The 9,887-nt window shown below is 39.5% G+C and overlaps 1 pseudogene; it reads right to left on the bottom strand.

Moving 5' to 3' along the window:
* The window catches only part of LOC143394783 (small ribosomal subunit protein uS10 pseudogene), a 42,599-nt pseudogene extending 35,296 nt beyond the window's left edge, over nt 1-7,303 (bottom strand).
* Nucleotides 7,304-9,887: the final 2,584 nt, after the last annotated feature.

Raw genomic sequence — 9,887 nt, forward strand, 5'->3', positions numbered from 1 at the left:
TATCTTTGGACATGATTTTGATCTTTTAAAAAATATCTTCTATTTCTCTAAACATGATCAATCTTTACTTTCTTGGAATACAGTTATCATAACTGTTTTACTATCTTTGTCTATTAATTCAACCATCTGTGCCATTTCTGGGACAGTTTCAGTGTCAGTTTTCCTCATTAAGCTTCTTATTCTCCAACTTCTTTTCATTCCTGGTTTTTTAATTAGGTGTCAGACATTGTGAATTTTACCTTGTTGGGTCCCAGATACTTTTTTTTTTATTCCTATAAAACTTGAAATTTATTCTGGGATGCAGTTAAATTACTTGGAAACAGGTTGATTTTTTTTTTCAGTTCTTATTTTAAGCATTGTTAGACTGAACCAGAAAAGAATTTATTCTAGGATTAATTTTGTCCCACAAATTAGATAAAACCTTTCTGGGAACTTGACCCAATGCCTCATGCATTTTGAGGTTTTCCAATCTACAGTAAAGGAGAACCACTTTCAGTCTCAAGTGGGCTCCAGGAATTTTCCCTCTAATTTTCAGTCTTTCCTGGTCTTAGATTGTCTGCTCATATGTACTGACTGAAAGTAACTGAAGACTTCAGGAGTACAGGTCTCCAAAGCTTTTTATCTCTGTAGCCTTCTACATTCCTGGTCTGTGAATTCTGGCTACCTTGGCATCCCACCTCCATCTCTTCAATTCAAGGAAGCTGCTGGACAACATGGCCCATCTCTCCAGTATTACCGTCCTTCTCTTCCTGATATTGCAATATCTTAAACACCAATGTTTCATAGATTTTTTCTTGTTGTTTCAGGCTAGAAGAGAGTTGGTAGTAGAAGTTGTACCTTTGTGTGTTATTTTCCATCACTATAATGAAATATTTGAGATAACCAACTTATAAAAAGAAAATGTTTATTTTGAGGCACAGTTTTGGGGTTTCCAGCCCATTATCAATCAGCCCCAGTGCTTTTGGGGCCTGTGGGGAGGTGGCACATCATGGTGGGAGCATGTGGCATTGTAAAATCATTCATTTCACTTCTAGGAAGCACAAAGAAAGAAAATGGAAGGAACTGGGGTCCCAATAACCCTTTTCAGGACACACATCCAGTGACCTAACTTTTTCCTGTAGACCCTATCTCTTATAATAAAAAGTTCGCACTAGCTCCCAATAGCACCACCCTGGGGACCAAGCTTTTAACACATGGGCCTTTGGGGGGGACACTAAGATCCAGATTTTAGCACCTTGCTCCCTCTTTATCCATCCTCTCATGCCTTCAAATCCTGATATTTCCAAGAGAGGTCATCTATTTGGAAACTTTCTTTTTAGTTCAGTAGGAGATAATGTGGGCAGTGCTTAGGTCCATACTATTGAAGTCAAACATAGTGAGGTTCAGATCTCAGCTCTGCTAGTTCCTTGTATAACCTTGGTTGAATTATTTCTTCAACTTGAGCCTCAGTTTCCTTATTTGAACAGCAGGGGAAAGGATACCTAACTTAGGGTTGCTGTGAGGATTAAATGAAGAAATGCATCGGAAGTGATTAGTGCCAGCTGATGGGATCCATACTGTGCATTTCAATGACTTCATGACCAAATGAGTACTAGAAGGATTAGTTTTTTAAATGGCCTAAAATTTTTTCATTGTTTTCTTCTGCTCTGTTCCTGGGGACAGTTCTAGTACTCCTGAGCTCCTGGAAAGGGGGAATAACCAGTTCTTGTGACAAGAGAGGGGAGCAGTCAAGTGGAGAACTTCCAATAGCACATACTAGAAACATCATGGACATTTGGCTGCATGAAGCATTATAATGATCTTTTCTTTGCGGCAGATTGACTTTACTAATTAGGTTGGATTTGAGCCAATGTTAAATACAGTTTGCATGTACAGAATGCAAACCAATTGGCAGAAATGGGGAACTCAGAAACATTTTAGGTATCAGAACAAGCCAGCTATGATTAAAGCTTTGCCTCAGATAATCTTTTCTCTCTCCCTGGCCTCCATTTTTATGAGCTTTTGAAACATTGAGAATATTAACACTTCCTCCTCACATTTACTGCAAATGTAATCTCCCCATTTTTAATTCTGTTTTTAATTCAAATATGTTTTGAACAGAATTTTAAAATTTGCTTGTAAACTATGTAGCTTTCTTTTGTAATTTCTTCTACTGATTTTAGACCAAGAAAAACCCCACCCAGGGATTGAATACGCATTTACCTTTATTTTCTCCCAGTTTTCAACATTTTGTCTTATTCTAGCTGGGATTTATTTTGATCTTAATATACAGTATGAGATATGAAGGTGTTGGTATTTTAGATAATTAACACTAACTGCTGCATCAGTCAGATCCTTCCGAAATCTCAATGCCTTAACACAACAATGTGTTAGGTTTCAACCCCAGCAATGGTTGGGTGGCCCTTGGATGATGCCCCTCTTGGTGGTGACTCAGAGACCCAGGGGGCTTCTATCTACAATTCTACAATACTGAAGATTTTTATTTTCTGTCAGCGATCCCATAAAACATTTAGTAAGCACTATCTCTGCCTCAAGACCTAATCAAATTTAAAAATAACTAGTAACCAATATCATGACCTGGAGCCATTTACTGATCACATATTCAGTTGTTGTGTGCATACTATAGTGTGATTATCTTGTTTCATCAGGCATTGTAGTAGTGTTATTTTTTTTAGACTAGCTTTACAATGTGTTTTAACATTCTCTAAAATGTGCTCTTCCCTCACTTTTTTTTTTTTTCAGTTCCCTTGGCTATTACATAGTAGACCACATTACATATTACATGTGATCTATTAGCTCTTTGAGCACATGAGCTTGATTAGCACCTCAGAATCTTCCCTAAAGTTCCAACTAACAGCCCAGGTCAAATCTATATCTTCATCTTTTGCTCTGTTCACAAACTCTATGTCCACATTTTCAGATGTCGCTCTGGAGGCACCTAGATCATACAACAGCCATTGTTGGCTTTTGTTTGTTTTTTGTTTGTTGTTATTTATTTGTTTACATCAGAGATAGAGATAGGAGGGGAAAAAAGAGCTAATGCTTCAACATATTCCCCCATTTCCATTCAAAGTGTGGAAAAATAACAAATAAGGAGCAACGATTCCTGAGGCTGCGCATTATAAAAAGTTTATTTGGCTTAGAATTCTGGTAGCTAGAAGGTACAAACAGCATGGTCCTGCCATCTTGAAAAGGGTCGCTTTGGCTGTGCCAACATGTTGGAGAAAGGAAAGGGAAATGGTGGTTCCCAGAAAAACCAAGCGTGGGGTGGCCTCACCTTGTAACACCCTGCTGTTGTAAAGACTCACTTCTGAGAGACCCAACCCCTCCACAAGACTGGCATTGATTCATTCATGAGGACTGAGACTTCATGAACTAGTTACTTTCCACCAGGCCCCATCTCTTGAAGGTTCCACCATCTCAACACTGCCACACTGGGGATTAAGCTTCCAGCATGTGAAATTTTGTGGGACAAACCATATTCAAACCACAGCATGGTTCATATTAATCAAAGAGTGGAGGGGCAATTTAAAATATTCCCCTTGGATCACATTATAGAGCAATGTTGGTGGTAAATTGGAAATCAGTTGACCAGACCGGAATAAGCAAAACTAAGTTTCTAGGTATTAGACAATTGCTTACATATGCTCTTTGCTTGAGATAACCAACTATTACAGAAAAGAGTCATCTTAATACAACACAGAGAACTGGTCAAGCTATCTTAATAAGATTTGAGCTGAATTTGTGCTAGGAGACAGTTGAAGTGTGGGCCAGGGAAGACACCGGCTGCCCTTCTATATGACTGAAGGTCAGTTTTTTTTAGCTGCTGTGACTAAAAATCCTGACCAGAAAAATTTTAGAGGAGGAAAAGTTTATTTGTGAGCTCATGGTCTCAGAGTGAGACCATGGACAACGGGCTCCATTCCTCAGGGCTCAAGGTGAGACTGAACATCATGGCAGAAGAGTGTGGCATAGGAAAGCAGCTCAGGATTACATCAGGAAGCAGGGAAAGACTTCACTTACCAGATACAAAATATTTACCCCAAAGGCATGCCTCCACTGACCCACCTCTTCCAGCAACTCCCCACCTGCCTTCAGTTACCACTCAGTTAATCCCTATCAGGGGATTAATTCACTCTAAGCCTTCTTGTGTTTTCTCACATGTGAGCTTTTTGGGGGACACCTCACATCTCGACCACAACACTTGATATTATGGTTTGAATATAAAGTGTCTATCAAAAGCTCACGTGTGAGACAATGCAAGAAGGTTTGGAGGAGAAATTATTGGGTTATAACCTTAATATAATCAGTGAATTAATCCTTGATGGGATTAACTGAGTGGGAACTGGAGACAGGTAGGTGAGGCTGGAGAAAGTGGTTCTTGGGGGCATGGCTATGGGGTATATATTTGTATCTGGCAAGTGGATACCTCTCCTTCTGTTGCCTAATCACCAAGTGAACAGCTTCTCTCTGCCACACTTTTCCACCATGATGGGCAGCCTTACCTCGAGCCCTGAGGAACGGAGCCTGCTGTCTATGGATTGAAACTTCTGAAACCGTGAGCTCCCAGACAAACTTTTCTTCCTCTGCAGTTGTGCTGATTGGGTCCTTTGGTCATAGCAGCAAAAAGCTGACTAAAACATCAAGTTTGTGGCAAAAAAAAAAAAAAAGGTTCTATTTGTGTCATAAGAAATAATCTGTGTTCTAGGGAGACCCTTTTTTTTCCTGGCAGTTGAATTCAGAGTGTTTGGCCTTTCAATTAAAAAGAAATGCTATAGTCCTATTTGACCCATGATGGTCATGAAACTAGATGATCACACTTTTATGACTTAAAGACTCTTGAAATTCATGGTGGATAGTTCTGGTCAGTTTGGATTAGGAAGAATAAAGAACCTTTGTGGATGGAGTGAATTACAAGAGAAATGCATAGAAGTTAGTGTGGAATGGTCTAGGCCTAGCCGTGTTCCTTGGGTACCCTTTGGCATTAACCTAAGCCATGCACATAGTTAGAGAGAGTCTCAGACAAAGGGAAAACTCTACTACGTTTGGGATTTTTGGGGCACCAGACAATTTCCTCAGTGTTCAGGGCATAAGAAATAATTCTGTATTTTGCCTAGAGTGCTTGTTCCCTCAATGATTATATCCATGTGTGTTTTAGGAGAACTTCCGTCTTCTGCTTCTTATTCATTTACACTTTACACTTCAAAAGATTGTTCTGTAAGAGCTCCTCAATGCACAAGAAGTCTCATGAGTTTTTCTTCTAAATGAGCCAGCAACTTTCCAAGAACCAGGAAGCTGCAAGTTGCCAAGAATAAATAAATGAACTCCAGAAGGTTCAAGTTTGGTTTTAAAACTTTGTAAGGTTTTAAGTAGGTTCTATATCTGGCTTAACTCCATGTCCTCATCAAAGATATAAATCACAGGGTGGAATACTATTCCTGGCATGCAACTTTTTTCAAAGGATTGAATTTAACAATCATTTTCAATAATGATTCAATAGAAAATCTTAACAAAATCGTTGGAATTCAATGACACAACAGAAACAGCAGTACAGTAGAATAGCATTTATCTGACACTTAAATGGTCTCAGGCTTGGTTCTTGCTACAAAATTTGCTGGATGAGACAATTATCTCTGTGCTTGTTTCCTCCCTGAAATGAAGAGACAACACTAGACGAAATCTAAAATTCTGTGATGAAAATTCCAAATGACTCCTTGTCTAATCCAGGGAAGTAAGAAATGTGGGATTTCATATTTTTGATTAAGACTGAAATTAGTTGGTTGTGTTCATGTCCAACTACTAAGGATTTATGTATGTATGGTTTAGAGAAAAGTAAGGGGGATGTAGCAGATGTTGTTGGTATCACCCAGGTACCCTTTACCATGTCAAGGCACCCACGTCCTAGCTGCTGTGGGTGTTGGGTATTAATTGTTCACACCTGCACTTTTTTTCCCGGAGGCTGGCCCTTGGCTGATAGAATCTGGAAGTGTAGTGTGGAAAGTTTCAAGCCCTCCTTCCTTGCCTCTGAAGGCATCGGTGGTTAAGGAATTGGGGTCTTCCAGTCCGGCCTCCTTGCCTCTGGGCAGTACGACCTCAACAGTATACTACATGCTCCAGAGCTCACTGTGAAATCAGGCTGTGGCTAGATTCTCCCTGACAAGTTCCCTATCCATCTCACTCTGCTTCTCTCACTCTCCCACAGGTTTCTCTAAAGAACACTTCCCAACACATCTCTTGCTTACAAACCCCATCTCAGGCTCAGTTCCCTAAAATATAGGAAAGAAGAGAAACAAGCCGTGGGGGTAACTCATTAGTGCTAAGAGAACCGTTCCAGGCTCACAAGTCCTGGGACTGGCAGGAACCAGGCAATGATGGAGACAGCAGGAGGTCGAGATACAGCAGAAGAGAGTCACATGGTCTGGGTAGACATTTTCTCCCTCCACCGGTTCAACAGCCATTCACAGAGAATTGTAACTGTGATCGCTCTGAACCTGTAAGCAACTTTGCTGGGTCAATTTGCTTCATGCTGTAACTTGACCAAATAGGTGCATGGGCCTGAGCAGCAGGTTGAGAATGGGAGGGAATAAACATCATAGCAGGGTTGGGGCAGCCTCTGTTCTTTACAGGGTTTGTCTGAGTGCAAGACTAGGGGATTTAAGAAAGAGGAAAGATTTCATTTACCTGATGAACATAGATTTCCCGAAGGGAGATAACATTTATTCTGGCCCCCGACTGGTGTGTCTATTTTAAAATGTGGAAACATAGGGAAGAGCTTACTAGGTAGAAAAAGAGGCTGATGTAAATGAATGTGCTCCTTTTAGGTTTTTGGATTTCCCCCTGCAAAACCATAGCAAAGTAAATTTCCAACCTGGCGTGCGATTCACATATGGGGACATGAAACCAAGATCCCTTGGGATTTTGAGACCCAGGATCTGTTTTCCTCCTGGTGGATGCTGCATGTCCCTTGTGAGTGCTCTCAAATACTTTCCAGGATGTACTTTGTTTTCTATACTCCCATGTGATGTCATATATGACAGTAGGGGACTCACTTGGGGAGAGCTACAGATCTCAGTCCCCAAGGGGGAAACTAGGGCTGAACTGAAGGAGCAGGGAGACTGTGAAATCTCCCAAAAGATAAGGACCCAGGCTGAGCAAGGGCAAAAGAGAATACCCCATTTCCAAAAGCCAGGGAATTCTCAGGAGAGACGAGAAAGCTAAGACGAGACAGCAGCTGGTGGTAGGCATCAGCAGATGGCCCGCCTCGCTGCCGGAGACGAGCAGCAATCTTAGACAAAGACGCCATCCTGGAGAGAGGAGGACAGCAGTGCTGGCCCTTCTGCAGGAGGCCTGGGCCAAACTGGGAAGAGAAGCCTCTCGCCTTCTGCCAGGAAGTAGGATAAGGGAGGGATAGTGGCTTTCATTCTTAGGAGAGTCAGGAAGCAAAGAGGCGGTTGGGGAGTAGGAAGAATTACAATCGCTCCATGTCAAGGTCAAGAAGGGTGCCTGTGGCACCAGGACCTGTCAGGTTGTCTCACAGGGGAGTCAAGGGAATGAAGAATCGGGGACCAGCATGGACCACTGAGGAATGGAGGGAGAATAGAATAGTCCAATGGGTAAAGGCCTGAGGAAACTTAGGTCAGTGCTTCTTTCAAAATGTGGAGTTTCATCCTTAGAACTTGAGGTGCTATTCTGACTTTGGTCATTACAGAATTTTTAGATATTATATTTTTTGGGGGGATTTCTCTCAGTATTCCTAAGCTTAGAGAACCACTCCCTTCGAGAGGTTTCATGTTTAATTAATATTTGATTAATATCTCCTAATTTGCTACAATTTAAAAAATTAAGATCACTGGAATTAATTATGGTGCGTGGAGTGAGATGAAGATCTCATTTCAAAATAATCTGCAACTCTCTCATTGGTTAAAAAAAAGAAAACTAATGTCTTATCATTACAGCAGTAATTAGGAAAATATGAAAGCATTAAAAGATGAAAAACATCACATTCTCACACCCCTTCCTTTTCATTCTTTTGTTGTCTGTAATTTTACATAATTGTGATCACATGATATGTGCCAAATTATATAGGCTGGCTTTTTAAATTGCATCTATTTTGGTAATAAACGTAATACATGCTCATTAGGGAAAGTTTGAAAAATAAATATATTTATGAAGCAGAAAATGAAATTCACCCAATTTTACATATTTCCTTATAGTAATAATGCAATGTAATTTTGTATGTATGCTCTTGTGTTTTTAAAATCACTAAAACCATAAAGTACATGCTGAACTTTAAGCACTGTGAATACATATTAACCGATTCTAAGTTGAAGAAAACATAAAGAGGGACACAGAAATATATCTGTATGTATATCTAATCTATACATTTTTTTAAAAAACTGTGTTTTTTTTTTAAAGAGAGAGAGAAAGAGAGAGAACTTTAGTATTTATTTTTTAGTTATAGGCGGACACAACATCTTTGTTTGTACGTGGCTGCACAGCATACCGCTTGAACCACACCCCCAGCCCTCTAATCTATAAATTATCTATGTCTGTATCTGTGGAACCTGTGGCTTGTTAGTCTTTCCCCAGCAACATATCCAGTACCCAGGTTGCTGGAGGTGATTTTAAAAAATTGTGTTAGTGACATTTTATTTAAAGTAGATACACAGTAGGGCTGGGGATGTGGCTCAAGGGGTAGCGTGCTCACCTGGCATGCTTGCGGCCCAGGTTCAATCCTCAGCACCACATACAAACAAAGATGTTGTGTCCACCAAAAAACTGAAAAATAAATATTAAAAAAAATTCTCTCTCTTTAATAAAGTATTAAAAAAATATAAAGTAGATACACAGTATTCTTTGTATTTCTCATTTAAAAATTAAGGGTTATAAAAAGGTGCTTAGTTTCTTTTAAACTATTTATCAGGCAATAATTTCAAACTTATCAAAATAAAAATAGAATGAGGAACACCCAAATGGCAAGATTTACTTATTGTTAATGTTTTAAACCCATTTTTAAAAAAATCATGTTCTCTTTTTCTCTCTCCCTCTCTTCATGTGATAATAATTTTTTCTGAATCATTATATATGTTTATATTATATATGAATACATATTCTATACATGATATATATGATTGTCCTTTACTTTTAAATACTTTGGTATTTCCTGGGAATAGAGATATGTTCTTGCCTAACTACAGTAATCATTTCATACATTTTCAACTTGCGTTGATATAAGCTGCTGTCAATAGTCTAAACTTGTCAGTTGATCTCATAATGTTTTTTATAGCATTTCCTCCAGCACAGAATCCTGTCTAGGGTCAGTTATTGTGTTTACCTGTCATGTCTCTTTAACCTCTTTTAATCTAGAACATTTCCACAGCCTTTCTTTCTTTGACTTTTAGGACAATGACTATAGATTTTTTTTTTTAAAGGATACAATCCCTCCCACATATCTTTTTAACTAGAATATTTCTCACTGACTCAAATGTCTCATTTTGAGTGAATGGCAGTTAGGCTTCATGGCCAGACACGGTACTGGAAATGTTGTCTTTTTCAGGGTGTCACATTTGGAAGCACATACTGTTCACCAGCCCTCACAGCTGCTAATTATGATCACACTATCAAGGTGTTGCTCTATTTCTTTCACTACACAAGTGGATCCTTGCCCCCCCCTTTTTTTTATATTTGTAGTTGTAGGTGAACGATACCTTTATTTTATTTTATTTACTTTATTTTATTTGTTTATTTTTATGTGGTGCTAAGGATTGAACCCAGTGCCTCACATGTGCTAGGCAAGCACTCTGCCACTGAGCGACAGCCCCAGCCCACCCTTTTCCCCTCTCTTGCAACTAATGCAGCCTTGTAAAAATTCCTCTTATGGGCCTTAC

The sequence above is a fragment of the Callospermophilus lateralis genome, chromosome 3 (assembly GCF_048772815.1).
Source record: "Callospermophilus lateralis isolate mCalLat2 chromosome 3, mCalLat2.hap1, whole genome shotgun sequence".
Classification (NCBI taxonomy): Eukaryota; Metazoa; Chordata; class Mammalia; order Rodentia; family Sciuridae; genus Callospermophilus; species Callospermophilus lateralis.